Source organism: Mustela nigripes, chromosome 8 (assembly GCF_022355385.1).
Source record: "Mustela nigripes isolate SB6536 chromosome 8, MUSNIG.SB6536, whole genome shotgun sequence".
Lineage (NCBI taxonomy): Eukaryota > Metazoa > Chordata > Mammalia > Carnivora > Mustelidae > Mustela > Mustela nigripes.
Window position 1 is genome coordinate 46,422,980 of NC_081564.1, and position 25,668 is coordinate 46,448,647.

Below are 25,668 nucleotides of genomic sequence, written 5' to 3' on the forward strand. Positions count from 1 at the left end.
GCTCAAAGCTCCACAACCAGAGAGGGGCAGAGGCAGGAGGAAGAGTGCAGTTTGGGGGAGGACAGAGGATTGGTAGGAGACAGCCAGAGAGCCAAGGCACAGAGACTTAGAAAATCTAATTCTGCCCCTCTGAGCCTCCTCTGTCCCAAACACCAGCCCAGACACCAGGAGTGACAAAGAGGCAGAAGAAATTCTCCTTTAAGGAGCTTGAGACCAAGATGCTATCAAGAGACACCACTACCATGAAACACCATGGTGAATGACAGAGGGGATCAAAGAATGAAGAGATGGTAACTCGGATGGGAAAAATATGTTCGAAAGGCAGTGGTAGGTAGGTTTGACAGAAGTACTGGCCAGAAATTTCTCTCTCTACACGCAAGGATCCCCTGCTGCTATTAAGGGAACTGAATACTGACCTTTCCGATTTCCTCAAGCTTTCCCAGTGCAATAGACTAGACGCACTTGTCAGGGGGGAAAAAGGAAGCGGAAGTCAGCTTAAGGTTAAGAATTCTTGAAACAAACTCAGTGTCCATCTGTGAATGAAAATGCAGTGTATGTATACAATGAAATAAAAAAGAATGAAATCTTGCCATTTGCAACAACATAGATGGACCTTGAGGGTATTATGCTAAGTGAAATAAGTCAGAGAAAGACAAACACCGTATGATTCCACTTACAGGTGAAATCTAAAACAAAACAAAAGACCAACAATATACAACTGAATTCATACATACAGAGAACAGATTGGTTTTGAGGTGTGGGCTGACAGGGCAAAAGTGACCAAGCTTATGATCACACTTGATGTACAGCTTGACGAACACCCTGGATGTACAAGCTCTAAGAGGGAACGTGAGTTCCCCAGATGGAGCAGCCCGTGGGCAGGTGCTAGGAAGTGGGAAGACGTGGGTGTGGAGTCCTTGATGATCTAGAAGGCTGACTGCAGGGCCATGCTGGACTCCGAAAGTGAGCCGAAGTCCAGGTCTTTCTCACTGTCTCCAAGCAAATCTTTTTCGATCGTGAGCCTTTGTTTCCTCCTCTGCTAAATAAACGTACAAACCCAAGACTTTAGCTTCTGAGTCCAGGGCTCCTTCCCATTGCAACACAGTGTCCACCAAACAATCTGCTTCTCCACCAAAATGTCTACAAGCATCCTGCTTCGCTTTGTCCTTGTGTAACTCTCTGTTACACGGAGCACCACTACCCAAGAAGCAAGAAAGGGCAAGAGTATCTCTTGGATTATGAGGACAAAAGAAAACAAACAAACAAACTTGATATCTAGTCATTCAGGGGAAAAAATTCTGAATTTTTCAAGAAACCACTTCCTCTTTCCTCTTCCCACTGCAAGGAGACCCGATGCTTAAAAGGAGGTCCCACGGCAAGGACAGAGCTGTGTCTCAGGGTGAAGGCATCAATGGCCAAAGAGGGGCAGGGGCCACTGGAACACCATGACTACCAGAGGTGGAGGAGTTAAAAGATATCAGGGTCAACACTTGTTTGGACAGCAATAGTGGTAAGTATTCTGTTGTGACATCTCTTAGTAAGGGCTATCCTGAGAACACTGTTGTTCCAATGGTTCAAAAAATCTAACTGTATAAATAAACGGCTTTCTGGGCTGAAGAGAAGTCTTTCTTGTAGTAAGATGATTCTGATTTAAAAGTCACGAACCGGGGTTTCTCAAAGCGTGGTCTCTACCTAGTTTTGAATAAGCGTCGTAAATGGTACCTGCTAAAAATGCAGAACCCTGAGGTCCCCATGCAGTCCTACTGACTCAGACTCCTGCAGGAGGAGCCCCAGAATCTGCATTTTAACAAGCTCTCCAGGTGATCAATGTGCCCACTGACAGTTGTGAACCCCTATTAAAACAAAACAAAACCCACCCCTTCCGTAGCCACAGTGCCCCCTGAAAACGAGGACTTTGGCCAGCTAAAATAATAAAGTGAAGTTTGTATTTATCCCGGGATGCAGAATTGCTCCCCAAGGAAAGCAGCTGGCAGATATTCCTGCTGATGGGTGTCGGCCACAACTACAGCAGTTATTTCCAGGCAATGGACAATTCCTCCAGCCCAAATGAAGCTTCAGCTTAAAGTAACAATGACAGTTTTGTGCGACAGCAATGAACCTTTCGATTTATCATTCTCCAAAATCATATGGCCTGCGTAATGCCATCAGATCCAATAGAGCCTTCCAGCAGCAAGCTGGGCTGCGGTTGAACCTCGTATATCACATCTGGGAGAGTCAGAATAATATCACAGGGCTGGCTTCCATTTTGCGTTTTCTGAACACTTTCCGACTCACTTCACCTCTCAGCATAGATGCTGTACTGCTGACCCCATCCTTTCCTATTCGCTTGTTTTAGATCCTTCTCCTTCAAGTACTTTTCCAAACTCAGCCCCAGTGAGCATGCAAGGGTCTTCGAGAACATGCAGTCCTTCAGAGCCCAATGGGGGATGCCTAAAGCAACCAAGAAAAACAATAATTCATCTCTCCAAATTCCAGAGGAAGAAAAAAAAATCCCAGTAAGGTAAACAGATTTGTAAATAGATGTGAAGACTTCTTTCCAACATCTATCAGTTTGGTTTAGAACAAAGCATGATTAAATATTCACTGTAGACACTGGTGAATTCTGGCTTCTCCTTAGTTGGGGGCTGAGGTCAAGGATACCTGGGAGTTCCTTTTCCCTCCGCTCACCCTTCTGCTTTCTGTCTGACCCACAAAGGGCCAGAAGCACACTTTCTCCGCATAGAAGGAAAACCTACTGGGGCATTTCTTCTTTACAACCAAATGCAAAGCTGCCTGCTGTGTAAATAGATGGAACTAAGAGACTAAGTGACACCATTCTCAATGCAAAAGACGTTAACCCTAAGTTTTCACAGCAATGCGCTGGAATTCTCAAAGGCTAAAAGAGGCTCACAAAGCCCTCTGCAAAAGTAGGGCTTGTTCCACTGGTGAGCTCAGATTTTGCACTCTTTAGTTCAATCACTGACTCGGGAGGGCGTGTAGCTCAGCTGGAAAGCAGGGATCCAGGTGGAAGGCAAACGGTGTTGGGTCAAGCGGATCTGATAACCACGAGATACAGGCCCAACATGCTTGCAGATTTCCTGATCTGGATGGGACTTCTTACCTCCTGTTAGCAGCCAGCCTCCCTTTTTAAGGTAATGGCTACATTTTCTCACTTGTTCATGGAGCTTGCACAGTTTGAGATTTCTGACTCTCCCATTGTTCATACAAATGGAAATCCTAGCGGTGAGCTCTCCAAGGTTTCTTGTATCAGCCCTTCCTGTCTCTCCACCTGTTTCCTCAACAGCCATTTGCTCCCTTGGCAGCACTCACCGTGATACACGTGGTCTCAATTACCTAGAAAAGATCAAACTGCAACCTGCTCTCTCCCAGGCTTCCTGACCGCACTGCCTCTACCACATCTTTTGCTCTCTCTGCTGAATAACATCCTGCCAGACTGCAGGGGGGACAGGTGGAATAACAGGTTCTATCCTCCTTGGCAAAGATAGGAGCATGCCAGCAAAGCATGAGGAAGAGAAAGGATCGATTCTGGAATGTATTCTTCAAAGTGGCTAGGAGAATAAATTTTAAATGTTTTCACCATAACAACAACAACAATGATGATGACGACGACGATGACGACGTTGCCCCCTTCAGCGTGAGTTGAAGGCTGTATTGACTAACCCTATTGTAGTGAATATTCTGCAATATACATCTGTATCAAATCATCACTTGGTCTTATATCTTCAACTTATACAATGTTATATGTTAATCATAGCTCAATAAAGCTGGGAAAAAATAAAAAGAGGGCAGAGGTCATTCATTTTCACCCCATTCTGCACTCCAGTGAAGCTGCCCAAGGTGTATTTACACGGACTCCCTTCTGGCAGCCTGTTCATTGCATAGCCTGGGAAGAAATGGGTTCAGTGTAAGTAAATGATAATGAGTCTGTTGAAGCATTATACAAAATGGTCCCCTAGTGGCAGGAAAGAGTTAATGTACCTCCCAAAGTGCCTAACTTACAGTCAGGATGGGACTTTACTCTGGGAAAACTGGGCTCCACAAACCTAAACCTTGATGAAAGATGTCAGCAAGCCGGGAAGTCAGAAAAAGGAGGGTAATTATTATTATTATTATTATTATTATTATTATTATTATTATTTAATCACGCCTGAGTACTTTGCTCTGGCGGGTACTAACTCAGTCATTTCTAGTAGGCCAGAGGATGAAAAAGGCAAAGGATGAAAGAAGAGCAACCCAAAGAGAAGAAAAAAGACACAGAGGAAGAGACATGAAAAGAAGAAAGAGCAAGTGACATGTATAGTATTTTTTATTTGTCCTCACTGCATTTGAAATGTCTGAGTTGCAAAAATCGAATCCCCCATGTCTCAAAGCCCCTCCAGGTAGTTGAAAACAGTCACCATCTGCCTCCCAGAGGAAGTTAATCCTTGGCTTTTATCAACTACTGTAAACTCTACTTAGTGTTACTAGTTCCAGATATCAGAATTCTCTCCCTGGAATTATATTTTAAGGATCTACGTATCTCTATCTTTTTGCAAAGGCTATAAAAGATCGTGTTAAAAAAAAAAATAAACTTCTGGTGTGCTTAAACTTTATTGTTTAATCCCCTAAATTGGACTGCCTAAATCCACACAAGATTGCTAACAATGTGAAGGTCTTTGAGGGCAATAGAGTCTAACCATAGGAGTAATAACGATGGTGGTCTTTCTCTTGGAACTTTATTAGAATATTTGTTGTTGTTGTTGTTTTAAAAGATTTTACTTATTTATTTGACAGAGAGAGACAAAGTGAGAGAGGCAAAGCAAGCAGGGGGAGTGGGAGAAAGAGAAACAGGATTCCTGAAAAGCAAGGAGGCCAACATGGGGCTCAATCCCAGGACCCTGGGATCATGACCTGAGCTGAAGGCAGATGCTTTAACTGACTGAGCCACCCAAGCGTCCCTAGAGTATTTGCTTTGTAATAGATATGGCATGTTACAACATTGTGAGCCAAAAAATAAATGTTGCTTGATAATAAAATATTAAGTAAACACCCGTATCTTTTTTTATGTATAAACTATCATATCTATTCTAAAAATTTAGGATAAATACATACAAAAAGAAGAGAATTCTTACATAATTCCACCTGCCAGACAGAACTATTCTTAACATTTGGGGGGATCTACACATGCATTATTACACATATATTCATTATTGTTTATTGCATGTGTGTATATATATATATATACATATATATATATAATTATTGTGTTAAATGAATCTTTGCATACTTTTTTCTACACACTCATTTTTCTTTAAAAGAACTACAGTTAAAACAATATATTTTTATATGGATCTCTTTTCATTTCATTAATTATGTAAAATCCCCAAAATTATTTTTTTTAAAGATTTTATTTATTTATTTGACAGAGAGAGACCACAAGTAGGCAGAGAGGCAGGCAGAGAGAGAGAGGAGGAAGCAGGCTCCCCGCTGAGCAGAGAGCCCGACGCGGGACTCGATTCCAGGACCCCGAGACCATGACCTGAGCCGAAGGCAGTGGCTCAACCCACTGAGCCACCCAGGCGCCCCTAAATACATAAGTTTCATTATGTGGGTACATCAAATATAATTTACCACTTTGTCTAATTTATGATCAGATATTTATGTTGGTTGCAATTATCTGTATTTGAAACAATGTTAAGGTAAACATGTTAGAGCTAAATATTTGTGTATATTCATGATTATTTTCTAATTCTACTGAATGGAATTATGAGAAAGGATTCAGCCTTTTAAACTTAACTCTTTTATACTGCCAACTTAATATCCTGAAAGCTTCTACCAATCTGCTCTTCTACCAGCATGTATTTTCAAAGTAAAGAGTCAAATAACAGATCCCATTCAAAAAAGGTAATTTTACATTTCTGACCCCAATACAAATTTGTGGTAGGCAGGAATAATATCAGTAATATGATCATAAAGATTTTCTAAGTAATAGGAACATAAAGATTTTAGGTTGAAATGATGATGAAGATTAACATGTTTATGAATTAAAGTTTCTCTAGAAATACAAATTTGGTATCTGGGGATTGCTATAATCACAAACACTAAATATAAGAAGGTGGATTACACATCATTGTATGATCAACTTTGTGGGTATAGACTAGAGAGGTCTTAATGCACACAGTGGCCTAAGGAGCAGACCCAGAGCAGAAAATCAAACTCAGTGCCTCATTCACCCATTCACTGGTGCTTTCTTTCAACATTTATTGACTATCCCGTTTTCACCATACTAGGTGCTAGGTTCCATAGAAGCTCAAAGCTAAGAAAAATCTCTTAAAGCTAGTTCTTACAACAGACCATATACTTCCCAGAAAATTCTTCAAGAATTCAGAGGCTTCCCATAGTTATCCAAAATGGTAACCGATCGTTTTACAAAACCAAATAAGCAAAGCACATGATTCCTTAATTAATCAACTGATTCACTGAGCATCCTACACAAGGCACACAGAATACTGTGAGATGGTTTCTGCTCTTAGTAGTTTCAACTCTAACCCAAAAGATGACAATAAACACACAAAAAAAACTTAAACAGCAACCCATGGCACAGAAAGAAAGTGCTGCTGGAGAGACTTGACAGACTGAAAAGCCTGGTTTGGCTCTGTACTGTGGTGGCCAGAAGCAGAACTTGGACTGTGCCTTAACAAATGGTGGAGCTTCGATGAATGCGGGGGGCTGGGAGAGGCCACATCAATGGGCAATCAACCTGAGCAAAGCCTCAGAAGTTGGGGAGTAAGAGCAGTGAGAAACCCAGGAAGACCTTGCTGGAGTGCAGACTTCAGTGCAAAGGAAAGAAGGGAATTCTGGAAAAGCAGCTGAAGCCAGACTGATGCACATGAGGAAAGCAGGGCTAAGGATGTAGGACTCCGTCCTAAAGCACTGGGTAACAAGAGATGATTTTAGAGCAACAGGGCGCTGGTGGGGACAGCATTCTAGAAAAATCCATGTCTACAGAGAGCAAGTTGACTTAGAGGTATGGAAGGAAGAGAGATCAACATCAAGAGGCCAGGATGGAGAGGTGCCTGGTGGGCTCAGTTGGCAGAGCATGTGACTCCTTACCTCAGAGTCAGGAGTTCAAGCCCCACATTGGGTGTGGAGCCTACTTTTTATTAATTAATTCCCTATTAATTAATTAATAAGAGGCCAGTTTGGAGAACACAATAGTAATGTAGGTGTGAGGAAATCAGGTGCTCGAGACCAGGCAGATAAAAAGGAAGGGGTTCCAAATATCAGAACAGCTGAGTTTGAGGGGGTGGGTGGGACTTCTGTCATTCAGTCACCCTTTCTTCATATGGTCAGTTAAAAAACACAAAGGGATGGCAGCACATTGCCTGTCGGGTGCTGGTGCTGTGTTTCTTCTCTGTCCCCTGACTCAGAGACAATACTTACATTAGACAACTATAAAACCAAGTGTGGATTTGAGTAACCCTTGTTGGGAATATTTTTAACATAATTATTAAAAGCTTTAAATATTAATAAGAGGCAATTCTTCTCCTTTATGAATGCATGCATTACATATAAATTTAGACACTATTGTGCATTTTGAGATTATGATTCACATACTGTACATCTAAGTTTGGAGGAAGTAAAGCTCTAATTAAACATCCTGTGTTTGAAAATGTTGGGATAATTTGCAGAAAATATTTCAAAACTTCTCTAAATGGCTCAGAAGCATTTAAACTTTTAAGAAAGTCTACATCTTGGTGAAAAGCATAAATTGTCTACTGTCTTATTTTTAATGAGAATTTAAGAATGTTTATTAAAAAAGAAATAAATTTTCCATTTCAGCTCATTTGGCTTCATCTGCTATTAAATCCTACATATACACAGGAGTTACACTGATGTACTTAAATATTGTTTCTGCTTTGAGATTGCCTAATGAGGCAATTAGTGGAACTCCTCAGATAGCTGGACCAAACACTTTTCGGCAGACAGAAGAGGTCCACTCAAGCAACAATGCAAAGTGCCCACACTCCCTGCCCACTTCTATTCAACACTGTGGCTTAGACAAGGTGAGTGGTGGATTTTGGAAGGCGGACAAAACCATGCACTTTGCCCACACAGACAAAAAAGAAGCTTGAGGCCCATGTGTATGAGAACCATGTAAAAACCCTAATGTTGAAGAAAAGAACTTTCTCTTTTGTTTCTTTCTGTATTACTAGTTTTGTGCCTGTGCTCTAATCCAAAGCTATCCAAACTCTAGTCTTTGAGAAAACACCTCCTGTTACTTATTTATTTTCTTTAAATTATTGTGGGGTGCTTGGGTGGCTGAGTCAGTTAAGCATCTGCCTTCAGCTCAGGTCATCATCTCGGGGCTCTGGGATCAAACCCCACATCGGGCTCCCTGCTCAGTGGGGAGTCTGCTTCTCCCTCTCCCTCTGCCACTCCTGCTGCTTATGCTCTCTCTCTCTATGTCAAATGAATAAATAAAATCTTTAAAAATAAAAAAATAAGTAAATACAGATTATCGAGTTCTTTTAAATTGATTAAAAATTTTTATAAAAATTCATTTTAAGAGAAGCTATAAAAAACTATCATAAATGGAACATCTGAAACACTTGACACAAATAGAAGATAACTATAAGAAGAAATGCCATGACAATAAAGTGCTGTTATTATATACCATGTTATTAAGTGCTATTGCAATGCCATTTTCTGTCAAAGCTGAGAGCCTGCGACATTTTCTTTTTGTTGCAGGGAGAGATTGGCAAAGGCTACAGAGGTGTTAAAGTCGTTTCAGCATCAGGCCAGAGATTTTTTCCTTGAATAAGTTTATCCATCACTAAGGATTAAAAGAGATTTGAAAACAACATTTTTTTTTTACATTTCCACCCAATATGATTATTTATTTAGCAAACACATGCAGACAATCACCAGATGCCAGGCTTGTTTTAAGTAATTAAGAACCGTTAATTCATCTCACGGTCATCATGACCCTGGTGAGGTAATGCTATTGTTATTTCCATTTTACAGATGAGGAAAATGAGTCACAAAGGGGCTAAGTCATTAGCTCAAGGTCATAAGGCTTAAGAGTGGCAGATCCAGGATTCAAAATCCTGTGTTTTTTCTGGAGGTTTCTCAACACCACTCCACATCACATGAGAGTGGGTTTCAATGTTGTGGGAAGCCATGTTCATACATTATCTAAGATCATAGCAGGTGCCCCCTGAACTGTCAGCCCACACTATGTATATGTCCCATGCTTTGAGGAGTACCACACTACCATTGGTCCTGACATTCCACCTTCTTGAATCTTCTCTTATGGCTCAATCTTCAATGATAGCTTTGTCCCCTCACCCTCTAAAAAACTAAAAACTTTTTTTCTGCTACTCTCTCCTGTTAGCATTGATCAGTTTCAATGGTTACTTGAAGTTTCAATACTAACAAATTAATAGTAAGTAGTATAAATAAATTACATGAGTTTAATTTTATATATATATATTAATAACTAATATATATTAGTGTATCTGTGAATAATGTAAGAGTGAGTAATATTAACATATTTTTCTCCCCTGGTAGATTTTAAGTCCTTTAAAGGAAATAAATAGTTCATATCTCTTTGAATCAATCATTAAACTTAACAAGTAATTTATAAATGATTTAAAGATAATAACTGCATTCTTTTTTTTCAAAGGTTTTTATTTATTTACTTAACAGAGAGAGAGACAGTGAAAGAGGGAACACAGCAAGGGGGAGTGAGAGAGGGAGAAGCAGTCTCCCCGCCTAGCAGAGAGCCCAATGCAGGGCCCAATCCCAGCACTACCTGAGCCAAAGGTAGACGCTTAATGACTGAGCCAACCACGTACCCGATAATCATCGTACTCTTATGTAGCAACGTTTCCAGAGAAATAATGAGATGTAAGAAAAGAAGCACATAAGAGTAAATTTTCCACACACACAAAAATAGAATTTCCAGAAAGAATGAAAGACAGAGAGCCATGCAGTCCGTGCAATGGAATTCTGCCTCCCAAATACTTTGTATGTGATTTGGTAACAAGATGAATTGATAAACTAGCTGTTATCTAGACCAAGTACATTACATTAGCAAGTACCACTATGTGATTTTACAAAAGAGAAAACTGAGCAACAGAAAGAGTGATGTGCCCAAGAGTGTATAATTTCTATTTGACTGTGGAACGCAGGGCCACCTGAATCCAAGGACTACATGTCCTAAGTATGACACCTGCACAAGAGGAGATGGCCCAAATATAGATTTACCTCTGAGAAAATCCAAGTTTGACATCATGTGTGCTTTCTTATTGTGCTAAAAAAACAAATAATACATATTTACCCTCAACAAAATTTTAAGCACACAGTATTGCATAGTTAATTATAACACAACGTTGTACAGCAGATCTTCAGAACTTTTTCATCTTGCATGACTGAAACTTTATACCAGTTGAGTAACTCCCCATTGCCCCCTCTCTGCAGCCCCAATCTTTCTGAGTCTATGAATTTGGCTACATAAAACACCTTACATAAAGGGAATCATGGAATTCCTAAGGGTTAAATATCCAGAAGTGGGATTGCTGGATCATGTGGTAGTTGTGTTATTTATTTCTGAGGAAGCACCATACTGTTTTCTACAGTCGCTGCCCTATCTTGTGTTCTCATCAACTGTGTTGAGTACGAGGTTTCTGATTTCTCTACATCCTTGCCAATACTTGTGATTTTCTGTATTTTGGTATTTTTATATGAGCCATCCTGATAGGTGTAGACTGATAGCTCATTGTAGTCTTGATTTGCATTTCCATGAAGATGAGGGATATTGAGCATCTTTTCATATTTCTGTTGCCCATTTGTAAGTCTTCTTTGGGAAAATGTCCGTTTCTTAAAAACACACTATTTGGGTTTTTGTTTTTTTCTATTGGGTTGTTATATATTTTGAGTTTCTTATATACTTTAGATACCAACCCCTTATCAGATAAAAGGTTTGAAAATATTTTCTCCTATTTCATAGATTGTCCTTTCACTCATGATTGTTTCTTTTGCTGTGCGGAAACTTTTTGGTTTGCTGTAGTCTCACTCATGCATTTTTGCTTTTATTATAGGTGTTTTTGGTATCATAGTAAAAAAATGATTGTCAAGAACAGTATTCTGGAGAATTTTCTCTCCTATGTTTCCTTCTAGAAATTTTGTTTCAGGTCTTACATTTATGTCTTCTATCCATTTTGAGTCTATTTTTGTGTATGGTGTAAGATAAGGATCCAATGTCATTCCATCTCATACAAATATACAGTTTTCCCAACACCATTTGTTGGAGAGACTATCCTTTCCCCACTGTATGGTCTTGGCAACCCCGTGGAATGTCATTTGGCTATATAGGCAAGGATTTATTTCTGAGCTCTCTATTTCAGTTTTTTGGTATGCCAGTAGCATACTATTTTGATTACTGTAGATTCGTAATATGTTTGGAAATCAGGAACTGTGAGGCCACCAGCTTTGTTCTTCTTTCTCAAGATTGTTCTGGCTATTAAAGGTCCTTTTGTTTCATATGAATTTTAGCATTTTTTTCTATTTCCATAAAAAATACACTGAGATTATGATAGGGATTTCACTGCATCTATAGGTTACTTCAGGTAGGTAGTATGGATATTTTAAAATATTAAGTATTCTGATATATGACTGTGGCACCTCTTTCCACTTATTTTTATCCTCTTTAGTTCCTTTCATGCACATTGTATAGTTTTCAGTGTACAAGTCTTTTGCATCCTTGGTTAAGTTTATTCCTAAGCATTTTATTCTTCTTGACGCTGTTTAAGTGAGACTTCTTTTCTTAGTTTCCTTTTTGGAATGTTCATTATCACTGTTTAGAAACACAGCTAATTATTACATGTTGATCTTCTGTCCTTCAACTTTGTTGAGCTTGCTTATTTTAACAATTCTTCTTACGGAATTTTTAGGGGTTTCTGTGTATAATATCATGTCATCTAAAAACAGAGAAAATTTTCCTCTTCCTTTTCAATTCACATGTGTTATATTTTTTCTTGCCTGAATGTTCTGACAGTACTTGCAGTGCTAAGTTGAATAGAAGTGGTGAGAATGGGCGTCCTTGTCTTGTTCTTGATCTGAGAGGGAAAGCTTTCAGTTTTTCACTACTGAGTACGATGTTAGTTTTGGGCTCTTCATATATGGTATTCATTCTTTTGAGGTAATTTCTTTCCATTCTTAGTTTGTTAAGGCCATTTTTTAATCATGAAAGAGTGCTAAATTTTGGCAAATCCTTTTTCTGTAACTATTGAGATGATCATGCGATTTTAATCCTTCATTCTGTTAATATGGTGCATCACATGGGTTGATTTTCATATTTTGAACCATTTTTGCATTCTATGGATAAATTTTACTTGGTCATGCTGTATGACTTTTTTAATATGCTGCTTAACTCAGTTTGTTAGTTTAGGATTTTTGCATCTATATGCCTCAGGGATATGAACCTATAATTTTCTTTTCCTGTGGTGTCTTTACCTGTCTTTTTATCAGGCAAAATGTTGACCTCATCAAATTAATCTGAATGTGGTCTCTTCACTAAAGTGTTCTCTTCAATATTATAGAAGAGTTTGAGAAGGATTGGCATTAATTCTTAAATGTTTTGTAAATTTCACCCATAAAGACATCAGGTCATGAACTTTACTTTGTTGAGAGTTTTTTGATTGCTGATTCAATCTCCCAACTCATTATAGGTTGGGTCAGTCTTTCTCTTTCTTTATGATTCAGCGTTTGTCGATCGTATGTTTCTAAAAATTTATTCATTTCTTCTGAATTGGTTATCCAATTTGTTGGCATACAATTGTTCATAGTCTCATGTTCCTTTTTATTTCTGTGGTAAAAATTGTGTTTTCTTTGTGTTTTGTTGAATTTTTATAGGGGCATGCTTTGATCCTTCATTTTCTTTTGTATATATTTTATAGGGGTTTTTTGTTGTAGTTATGATAGGGGTTGCATAAAATATCTTACAGTTATAAAAGTCTATTCTAAATGAGTAACAAATTGACTTCAAATGTAGGCAAATACTCTACAATGTACTCAGCCCCACACATTTTATGACATTGAAGTAATAAATTCTTTTTATTTTGTGTATCTGTTAATATTTTTAACATTTTTATACTAGTTATTTTTATATTTCTTTTAATTTCTATACAAGATTTAAATTAAAGTTCACAGTATTACATCATTCTGTATTTATATATATTTTTACCTTTAGTGGTAAGCTTTACACTTTCATACGCTTATGTGTTGTTGTTTAATATCCCTCATTCCAACTCAAAGGTCTTCCTTTAGCATTTCTTCTAAGACAGGTCTAGTGGTGAAGAATTCCCTTAGCTTTGTTTATCTGGAAAAACCTTTACTTCTCCTTCATTTTTGAAGACTATTTTTGCCAGATATAGTTCCTGGCTGGTAGGGCTTTTCTTCTTCTTTCAGGACTTTGAATATACCATCTCAATTCCTTCTGGCCTGCAAGTTTTCTGTTGAGATTCTGCTCATAGCTTTATTGGGATTCTCTTGTACATAGCAAGTCATTTTTCTCTTGTCACATTCAAAATCCTCTCTTTCTTTGACTTTTGATTTTTGGATTATGTGTCTCAGTGTGGATTTCTTTCAGTTCCCCTTAGTTGTAGCCTACTGAGCTTCTTGAATCAGAATGTCCATTTCCTTCCCCAAATTGTGAAGTTTTCAACCATTATTTCTTTACATAAGCATTGTGCCCCCCCCCTTCTCTCTCTCTTTCTCTCTTCCTTTTAGGAATCCCAAAATGTGTATCTCTTTGATGGTGTTCCATAGCCCTTGGACTTCCATCACTTATTTTTGTCTTTTTTCTCTTTGATCCTCTGACTGGATAATTTCAAATAACATATTTTTGAGGTCAGTGGCCTTTTCTTCTGCTGATCAAGTCTGTTGTTGAGCCACGATAGTGAATTTTTCATATAGTGAATTTTAGTTATTGTACTCTTCAGCTTCAACATTTCTGTTTCCATTTGTCTTTTTTTTTTTGTCTACCTCTTTGTTGATATTCTTGTTTTGTGCATGCATTGTTTTCTTTAGCATGAAGAGAATTTTTATTTTTAATCCTTCGTCAGGTGTTCATATTCCTCATTTATTTAGAATCAGTTCCTGGAGGTTTATTTTGTTCTTTTTTGGGGGCCATGTTTCTCTTTTCCTTCATGTGTCTCAAAGTTTTGCATTGCCATCTCTGCTTTTTTTTTTTTTTTTTTTTTTTTAATAGCCACTTTTTTGCCGTCTCTATGGACTGGCTTCATACAGGGAAAGACCCTCACCAAACACACTGAATAGAGATTCTGAGAGCCCCTAAAACTTCTTTTTGAGTGATTCGTCTTCACTAAGATTGTGCCTATCATTTCTCAATTAAAGAGGCTTGCTGATTTCTTATTCAGGAACTCATAGTCTCTCTCTCTCTCTCTCTCTCTCTCTCTCTCTCCCTCTCCCTCTGGTGTTGATCTGCAGCACTGCAAGCTCTCTGGTTTTACAAAAGTAAGCTGCCCCCACTCTCCCTTGTTGTCAGCAGCCACCAGACATCCAAAGTATGCCAACTCCATGTCAGCACCCCAAGTCAGACAAGACAGATATTGGTCCCTTGGGCAGCTCTCTGAAAAGCTGGAACACTGGATATACATTCAACTCTTCTCTTCCTCTCTGAGGAAGAAGTCACAAAATAGTGTGCTCTTTTCTGGCATTGAGCTCTGCTGTCTTGGAGGAGGGACTGACATTGGTAAAGGAAAATTGCTCTTCTTACCTGTTTTGATGTAGCTATTTTCAGCTCTGTACTCACCTTGGATACTGTAATTTCTTAACTGGATTCTGGAAATCTCATAAGTATATTTTGGTTCATATATAGTTTTAAAATTGGTGTTTCTGCAAGAGAACAAGGGATGAGACTTCCCTTTCTATAATCTTGCTGATATCACCTTTTGCTTTTTTTTTTTTTTTTTTTCATTTTCTTTCAATAGAGTACTTTGGCTGGAATTATTTAAAAATAAATTTTGTATTGCAATACCAGGGAGGAAATATTGTGAGCTGAACTGATTCAAAATGGAGTAAAAGATTTTGGATGGACTCCCAAATTGGTTTCTCATTCCGACTTCTTACATACCCACATATACAGTTGATTACCAAGATATCCTCTGACTCCAATAATTTTCATGGGTTTACTGAAATAGCTTAACTCACTAAGATACAAACAAAAATCAATTTTATTTTTCTGTATTTTTTCATATATCACCACCTCCACAAATCCACTCAGTAACTCTTTCTCTAACCAAACTTTTGAGATTTGGGGAAAATAAGATAGGTTTTCTTATAACTCTCAGGTATTAGCAAATAATCTCAATTTTAAAATAATAAAACACCGCATCCAGTCTAATTTCAAAACTCCAAATTCCAATGTAATCTATAACATTACCCCTCGCCCAACTCAGGTCTGATATAGGGCAAGGAGCCTAAATTAGCAGAGGGAGCATGGATGATTTCACCCTGTCCCCATTTCCTACTTTGCTTTTCTACTGGTTTCCCTTTCATTGTGGTGTATCTGAACTGGAACAGTGGACAGGAAAGAGGTTAGAGCAGAATTAGTCTTAACTTGAATTTGGCGTTAGTGGATGCTTTTTGGATTTTGTGAAGATCTTTACCATCACTGGGGATCTACTGTCTCAGTTCTCTTGACACAGACAAGACTTCTTTTAGTGGCTGCTTATGATCCCCCAACCTCTGACTTCCAGTGGTTGCACATACATACCACATTCCCACTAGAGAGCCGTTTTGGCCCTATGACAGTTCTCTTAAATATATATATCCCTTCTTCTCTCTTCTGACTTACAGAAAATATCATAAAGCTTTGAAATGTTGCAAGTCTTATTTCTTTGCTTTGCCACCAGCAGACTGCCTCAGCTAAACTTTGCCCTACTTAGGCATTCTAAATCCTGCATCTCTCAAATTCCATGATGGCATACTTATCAGGCTCTTCACCTGGTTCTCTTGGACTCCTCACTTGGCTTGAGGTGAGGACAGGGCATCTCCCCTTCCCTCCCTTATACTGATCATTCTCTCTAAAAAAGTCCTTACCACCAGCCTCTTTAAGTTCTTGGTGAATTCAGGGCCCTTGACAGAATTCAAATATAAAATTCATAATAAAACTCCCTTGCAGAAGGAAATTTCCTCAGACTGATAAAAAAAATTTTTTTTAAATCTTTTTAATTCTCATCATACTTTATGGAGAATAATAAAGTCTCTCCCCTAAGACTAGAAATCAGGTAACATGTCTCTTCTCACTAGTCTTATTCAACATAGTGTTAGAAGTCTTAGCCAGTGTAATAAGGCAAGAAGTGGAAATAAAAATCTTAATAAGAAAAGAACTAAAATGGTCACTATTTGCATATATTATAGAAAATCCCAAGGAAACTAACAAAACAAAACAAAACAAAACCAAACCCTAGAACCAAAAAGTAAGTATAACAAGGTTACATAAAAAGCCCATCACATTTCTCTGTGTTAGGAGTGGACAATTGGAAAGTGAAATTGAAAACAACTTACATTTGCAGTCACTCCAAGAAAAATAGAACACTTAAAGTACAAAACTAACAAAATGTGTGCAGCATCTGTATGTTGAAACTTTTAAATGCTAATGAGACAATAAATTGAGAGAACCTCTGTGTCATGAATTGGAAGACTCAACAAACTGATCTGTAAGTTTGATGCAAATACCATGAAAATACTGGGAAGATTCTTTTTAGATATAGACAAGCTGATTCTAAAATTTATATGGAAAGGTAAGGAACTAGAATACTCAAAACATTTTGAAAAAAGTGGAATAAAGTTGGAGGAGTCACACCACCTGATTTGCTATATGAAATATAGCTACAATAATAGAGATAATACGGTATTAGCAGAAGAATTGAAACAGAACCACAGAACAGAGAATCAAGAAACAGATGCAAACAAGTACAGCCAATTAATTTTTGACAAAGGTGTAAAAGTTATTCATTGAAGGATATAATCTTTTCAACAAATGGTTTTGGACTATTTGGACAATCAGGCAGAAACAGAAGGAAAAAAAAAAGAACAGTGACTGAAGCTTCACACTACATAAAAATTCGTTCAAAATGTTTCATCAATTTAAATGTAAAGCATACAACTATCAATCTTTTAGAAGAAAACAAAGAAAAAAGGTTTGCAACCTAGGGTTAGGGAATCAGTTTTTAAACTCAACACCAGAGAAAAAATTTCTAATAGCCAAATAAGAAATTAGACTTCATGAAAAATAAAAACCTTTGCTCTGTGAACTACTCTGCTAAAAGGATGAAAGACAAGGTATAAATTAGGAGAAACTATACAAATCACAAATTTGACAAATATATGGATTATATAAAGAACTATAAACTCAAATGTAAGAAAATAAACAATTCAATTATAAAATGGGCAGCATACTTAAACAAATGCTTTGCCAATACAGATGGCAAATAAACACATGAAAAGATTTCAACATCATTAGCCATTAGGGAATTGCAAATTAAGACAACAATGAGATATCATTACACACCTATTAGAACAGCTAAAATTTTTAAAAGTACTGTCAGTACCAAATGGCAGCAATGATGTAGAGAAACTACATCTTTCATATATTCTTGGTGGGGATGTAGAATGGGACAGCCATTCTGGAAACAGTTTCATAGTTTCTTGTAAGGTTAAATGTATATTTTTCACATGACCTGGCAATTACATTCCTGGATATTTATCCTAAAGAAATTAAAAATGTGTTTATAGGAAAAAAAAACCTATACATGAATATTTATAGAGGTTTTATTTGTAATAGACAAAACGTGGAAATGAGTCAAATGTCCTTTAACAGGTGAATGGGACAACAAAGTGTTCTGCACCCATACAACAAAACTCTATTCCACAATAAAAAGAAACAGACTATAGATAAATGTCACCACCCAGATGTATCTCAAGGCACTTATGCTAAGTGAAAAAAGTCAATCTCCAGGGGTTATATATTGTACAATTCTGTTTATATAGCTATCTCAAAGAAATAAAGTCATAAGGATGGAGAAGAGACCAGTGGTTACCAGAGTGGGAAAGAATAGGACTCTTAAGAGATAACATAAAGGAAGGATGCCTGGGTGGCTCAGTGGGTTAAAGCCTCTGCCTCTGGCTCAGGTCATGATCCCAGGGTCCTGGGATTGAGCCCCCAGGGAGCTCGCTTTCCTCTCTCTGCCAGGTTCATCCATGCTGTTGTGCAGTATCAGTAAGTTACTCGTTTTTTTTTTTTTTTAAGATTTTTAAAATTTATTTGACAGAAAAAGATCACAAGTAGGCAGAGAGGCAGGCAGAGAGAGAGAGAGAGGGGGAAGCAGGCTCCCCGCTGAGCTGAGAGCCCAATGCGGGGCTTGATCCCAGGACCCTGAGATCACAACCTGAGCTGAAGGCAGAGGCTTTACCCCACTGAGCCACCCAGACACCCCACTACTTCTTATTTTTGAATAATATTTCTAATATGAATATGCCACATTTGTTAATACATTTTCATGTTGAAAATGCCTTCTGGTGATCTCTGTCAAATAAATAAATACAATCTTTAAAAAAAAATAAAGAGGTAACATGAATGATAAATTAATCACAAGAGAAATTTTCATAGAAATCTACATTTTTAAAAGTTCATATAAAAACTTGTGAAATCTGAACATCCCAGACTTATCCCAGAATTGATAATATTGTACTGATGATAGTTTCCTGGTGTTGACGACAAACTATGTTTATGTAAGATATTGTCATTGGGGTTGTCTGGGTAAAGTGTCCATGGAACTCTCTACCCTATTTTTTCATTTTTTGTGGGTCTTAAACTATTTCAAAATAAAATGTTATTAAACACAGACACATGCACACATAGATATGACAGTGTCCCTTTCCTGTTGTAATGATGCCACTTTGCCAATAGAATTAAGCCCACATTACTTAGCATAATCTTCAAACTCTTCAAAATGTTTTTCAAGCCTACATTCTCTGTTGTGTCTTCTACAGATTCTCTTCTACTCCCCCCATATACCCAAGGCTGCTCCTTTCCAAATACCCTGGGTTAATCATGCAGCCACATCATTGCACAGATTGTTTCTTCCCTTCTATTCCCCTGACAAACCCTTACCCGCAGTGCTCGTATAGAGGGAGAATCCTCCTTCTCCTCTTCACTTTCTGGCATCTTCCCTTAGAGAAGGAAAATGCCCATGACCTGTCACAGAAGTCTTTGGGATGGTACTGCACTTTCCTCTTCATTCCTGACCTTCTTCTGCTCAAAGACAGAAGAGGTTGGCAGCAGCTAATTTGATGGAGGGGGCCTAATGTCCACAGGGTGAACAGAGTGAAATCGTAGTATTTGTCATTCTCTGACTGACTTATTTCACTTAGCATCATACTCACTAGCTCCATCCATGCTGCTGCAAATGGCAAGATTTCATTCTTTTTGTGGCTGAATAATATTCCGTTGTATATGTATAGACCATATTTTCTTTATCCACTGGTCAATCAATGGACACTTGGGCTGCTTATATATCTTGGTTATTGTAAATAGTGTTGCTATATATAAAAGGGAGCATATATCGCTTCGAATAAGTGGTCTCATATTTGGGGTGGGGGCAAACACCCAGTAGTGCAAAGGATGGATGATAAGGTAGTTCTATCTTTAATTTTTGAAGAACCTCCACAGTTTTCCACAGGGGGTGTACCAGTTTGCATTCCCACCAAGAGTGCAATAAGGCTCCTTTTTCTCCACATCCTCACCAATGGCTCAATTTTTTGTATGTAAAACCCCAACAGTCAGAACCCTAGAATGAAAGAGATGTAAGTGGTAGCATTTGATCTTCAAATCAGACCTTAAAACTCTAGCAGAAACTCAAGTGTTCTCTCCTCTGTGAAACCTTCCCAGCCTTCACGGACACTCAGCCACCCTGTCCTCCATGTCCGCAGAGCACCTGGATTATAGCCCGTGATGTAATAAGGCACTGGAGACGAAATTCACTGAACTGTGAAGTCAAGGGCGGGACCCCTCAGTTTCTTTCAGCTTTGAATTTACAGCAAATTAAAGAGAGCATATCGATAGTTTAAAAAGTCCCCCCCCCATTTAATTATCAGAAGGGCAAACACATGCCATCAGAAAGAGCCCTCGGGCCAAGAATCATGTGCTGCGGAACACCTCTGATACAAGACTCTATACTAAGAAGAGAGGAGGAAAGATCTCTGAGGGTATTCAAGATGGCAGATACCTTAAAGGAACAGAACTCCGTGTTAACCAAACATGAAATCAGAAGGGAAAAAAATGGAGAAAAATTTCTATGATAGATAGCTGCTGAATAGCACCAGAGGCAGCTCAATTGGACCACAAAGCACTAGCATTTGTCCCTGGAAAACTCCTTCACTGAGCATGCAGAAGAGGGCATTCAGCCCCATTATCCAGCAAGGTCTCTTTTTTCCTACCTGACTTCCCTCTTTCTCTGTGTCCAGATATTCTCTTTCATTGTATCCTGGAGTTTTGTTCTGTCCACTACACATTTATCCACACAAAACTATAAAGCAGTATAGAAGGCATCACCAATGGCACAGAGGGTGAATTCAAGTCTCGTTTCTCTGTTTCTACCATCAGCAAGCAGACCTGTCTTCAGTAGGGCAGCCAAAATGCATTCATTTTCCAATGCCAGGAAGATTTCTTTGGAATTGAGCAGTTCACTGTGTTGAAGTTGGGTGTGGGGGTTTTTGTATTTTTGTTTTTTTTTTCTAGAAGCATTCCAGCTAGCTAACACTGAATTTATGACTTTGCAGAATTCCCTAAGAATAGGTGAAGTGAAAAATCGTACCCATGTTGTCAACAAATTCCAAGAATAACGTTCCTGTCTATCCATCCATACAAGGAAGTTTACATGCCATAAACATATGGATGAAAACAGTAATTCACTAGCATCACAAGAAGGTAGTTTTTTTTAAAGTGTGGGAAAAATACAGTAAATTTTAAAGACTATGAAAAAAAAAGTAGGATATAATCTTCCTGCCCCATAATTTTGCATCTTATGCCTCACTCATTGTAAAATACATTTGGAACATGTAAAGTAAAATGCACATGCTTTAGGCTTATAAGCAGGTAAAAAAAAAAAACAACAACTCTGAATCCCATAAGAAGAGAGTAAACTTTATCAATGTATTTAGGACAGAGAAATATTACATAATGCATACATTTTATTATTCTTACATACTCCTATGACTGTTTACTTTTCTCATCATGGGTGCTTATTCTTACACATGCCATGCCTGTGTACACAATATTTTTCAAAAAAGCATTTTTTTCACTTAACATTGCTTTAACTTCATCTTTTAGGGAGGATATGTGTGTGACAAGAAACTATAACTAGACAGACCATCCCGGCATAACCAGAGATTCTCTCTTCTAGCGGTGCCTTCTCACATAAGACTCACCACAGAGAAAGGTCTTGTTCTAAAATTCTCACAGATTTTCATGCTAATAATTTTCTGTGCCTGCACACGTGAAAAATTGGACTTTGGTAAAAATCGTTCTGGAAAAATAGAACTCAAAGTTCGGCAAACATCTTAAAAATTAATCATGCTATCTTTACATATTAAATACACCCTTCTATTGTTCCTCAACCAGAGCCATTAAAATGGTGGGCAGCCAATAAGTATTATTGGCGGTTAAAATGCATACGCATATTCAATGATCCCTGCTGTGGTAAGTTAGGTGGAGCAATTATTTTTTTACCCTGCTTCTGAGAAGAAGAAACTGAAGAGGAGGAACACTTATAGAAGTTATCACCCTTAGAGTCATGGGTAGATTCTGGGCTGAGATGGGGGATACGTCATTCCCAAGACACACCACACCACAGTCTTCCCTGCTCTTCCACTGGCTGGGGAGATAACAGCTATTTAGCGATATTAAGTAAAATAATAACAATGCATTTTATTTACAAGGCACTTATCCTCCACTGGCATGCAAGGTGTCTGCCTGGAAGCACAGCAGTGAGACAATTAAACTTTATTGAGCTGTCTGATGTCATCCCCGGTGGATGTTGGCATATTGTAAGACCTCGCTCAGGGTTCTTTGTATAAGACTTGCCTTTTCAGTATAACTACCCTTGATTCTTTGTGTATCTCTAATTTCTTTCCATAACATCAATAAAAGAGAATATTGAGGGGAGAAAGGTCTCTTCCAAACAGGGGGTCTGACTCTCGGCTGTGATTTGCTTGGCAATTGGAGATTTTGTGTACAATCTCTTAGAGCAAAAGGTGAGAAATGCAGAAGGAATGGCTTTTAGAAAAACACAGAGAGCAGCAGGAAGCCCTCTCTGCCCAATTACAAGGTGATCCCAGTTCATTTTTATGGTTTGTTTCTTCTTCTTCTTCTTCTTTTTTTTTTTTTATCACAAATGTTTCCAAACACAGTCTTGATGTCCTGTGGGGCTGCTTTTGTAAAAAGCCATAGCCTCTGATTTAAGGAGCTTCAAAAATAGCTCTCCGTTTCTTCAGTCTGAAAGAGAGCAGTCAAGTAACAGCACATTTATTCTCTTTGAAAAATAGAAAGATGTCAAAAGCAAAGTTCATGGCAAAATTAGGCTGATTTGTTTTGTGCTTCTGTGATTCTGGCTGTGGAAGTAAACGGGGCGGGGCGGGAGGGACACAGTGGTTTGTTTAATAAGCAAAAAACGCTGTTAAAATGAATTTTGTGCTTAAAAACGTACCCTGGCAGGAAGAATCATCAATTATACAAGCTTTGGGAGAGGGGAAAAAGGAAAAGAAAAAACAACAACAACAACAACAAAGCTTGATAGCCACCATCAGACATTTTCCCCTAGTCAGCATACAATGCAAGCATCATGTTCGGAAAAAGGACAACCTCATTACTTGGATACAAATGATCTGCGGTTCTCAGAGATCCTCTGTGTTGGCTGTGACAGATGCTAAGCAGTAATCCTGCCATGAAAACTGCCAAAAGAAAAGCAGCTTTGGCTGGCAGTGACAAAAGGATGGCCCCCATTTGGAAAACTTTCAGGAGATGCCCAGATGAGATTCTCCAGGAAATACCACCCAGGAAGAGGCCACTGAAGTTCTAATTGAGACAGTATCCGTAACACTGACTTCCCTCTCCTCACACAACATGATTTGACACTCGGTCCAGTGGTGGCAATTCTGCTGCCCAGCCTGGCATAGTCCTTAGGATGGAGTACCAGCTAAATTACAGGGTCCTGCACTCCATGCTTTTCTTGCTTTGTATATGTAGGGCCTAGCATGCAGGCAGGATCTGTGTTTGTTTGTTTGTTTGTTTGTTTGTTTTTAATTTTATTGTATTATTTATTTAAAAGAGAGCAAGAGCGAGAGAGATCATAGAGGGAGAGGGTCAGGGAGAGGGAGAAGCAGACTCCCTGCTGAGCAGACAGTCCAGTACGGGGCTCAATCCCAGGACCCTGACATCATGACACTTAACCCACTGAGCCACCCAGGCACCCCTGGACCTAGTTTTCATCTCCAAGAAAGTAATTATGTGATTTCTTCTTCCAGACCTTGCAACTGCCATCAATTTACTGATTTTTGAAGTGATAAGAGTTCAAAATCCATTCTGGGAATTGGCTGGGAAATAAATAGCAGTCCCATTTCCAAGTAAAATATACTCTTTTATATTGAATTGGACTCTGTATACTGAAATACTGAGGTTTGGCATTTCTTATTGTTGTTTGTTTATTGGCTGGCTGGTTGGTTGGTTGGTTGGTTGTGGTCATTGTTAATGAGACCCAATGGGAAAAGGAGCCTACACAAAGCATTCTGAATTTTCTAGATTAGGTCTTTGTTCTAACATGGTGGTACAATTAGTCATGTGAACCAAATAGCCTTTTTGACCTTCTTTCTATTCCTATTTTTTTTCTATGAATATTATGTTGGCCAAGATATCTGGCAGAGGGAGCAGGAGATGTACATTCTGCACCAACACAATGATTTTCCAGGAGCATAAATCATTCCTGGAAGTGCTGACTGTATCTTCATTTTTCTCAAGTGTACCAAGCTCCCACATACTACAAAGCCATATAGCACATGGTATTCCTTCTGCCTGGAACATTCTTCTGCCCTCAGCTTGGTCCAGTTAGCTTCTTTCCATCTACCAGGTCCCTGTCCCATAATCACTCTTTGATTGACTTTTCCAATGGTTCTTAAAGATTTTATTTATTTATTTATTTGACATTGAAGGAGAGAGATCATAAGTAGGCAGAGAGGTAGGCAGAGAGAAGGTGGGGGAAGCAGGCTCCCTGCTGAGCAGAGAGCCTGATGTGGGGCTCGATCCCAGGACCCTGAGAATCATGACCTGACCCGAAGGCAGAAGCTTAACCCACTGAGCCATTCAGGCGCCCCTCTAATGGTTCTTTATCATTTGTTCAGTAAACATGTGCATCTCCTTGCTACTGCTTATCACAGGTATAATGTTATAATTTTTGAGTAAGTCATCCTTCAATTAATGTCTTAAACAATACCTAGAGACTGGAATGTAATGAATGTATGTATGCTCTACACATGACCAATTTTCAGTCAACTATATAGAGATAAAACAAAGCAACAAATCCACAGATAATTTAAAGACCATTTTTAACTGTTTCAGACCTCTCCCCATTTTTATCTCTCATCAATGTATAAGTTAAAGAATAGACTAGACCTAACTCATTTGCATATCCTTTCTCTCTTTGTTCCCCATTTCTTGAGTCCACTCTTTTAATGAGACTGGAAATGTCACTAGCAACAAAAAGTAGAGAGATAGGATCCTTAGACTTGGGGATCAAAAGTGAATGCCAATGGTTAGATCAAAGGTCAGCAATGCAGTGAATCAAGATTTTAGACCATGGCTTCTTGAAAGCATAAAGTAGAAGGAAACTTCACAATTTTTCCCCCTATCTCTACCTCTTCTCTTTAGATAAGATAGATAATCTAGAGCCTTCTCATTTATTTTCTTGGTGTATAGATAGACAAGATGATGGAAAATATATAGTCTAAAAGATATGTTGTCCCAAATTGTTACAGACCTTATGTACTTTTGTCCAAGTATAGCTGAATTGGCATGAATTTTCAAATGTTGTGACCATGGTCTCTAAGAGCTGCTACTTTCTCTCTTTTAGCTTGACTGATCCATTTCATTTTACCATTGAATCCATCTTTAGACACACTGACGTCTGACTTTCCCACTGTCTACTCATCTGGGGTAGACAAATTGCTTTCCTGAGTATGATTCTTGGTCCTACTGTTATGAAGCTGGAAACTGATGGAGAAGCATTAGCCCACCAATGAGATGGGCAAGATCCCATAGACCACTCTGGTGGTCTGTGTGGGACTTGTTCAGCTTCTCAAGGAACTAAGATGATAACAGACCTGTTCCGAGATTGGAATTGCAAACCACAAAGTACTGTAGAGGCTTACCAGAGCTCCAGGATGCAAAAGGTTTTCCATGAGAAGCAAACCTATTCCATTTGTGGCTTTTGCTAGTTTTGCACTATCAAGAAATGTATTTTTAAAAAACCTTTTCTACAATGCTTGCAAAAGCCACAAATTCGATACCTTTGGTTTGCATGCAAAACG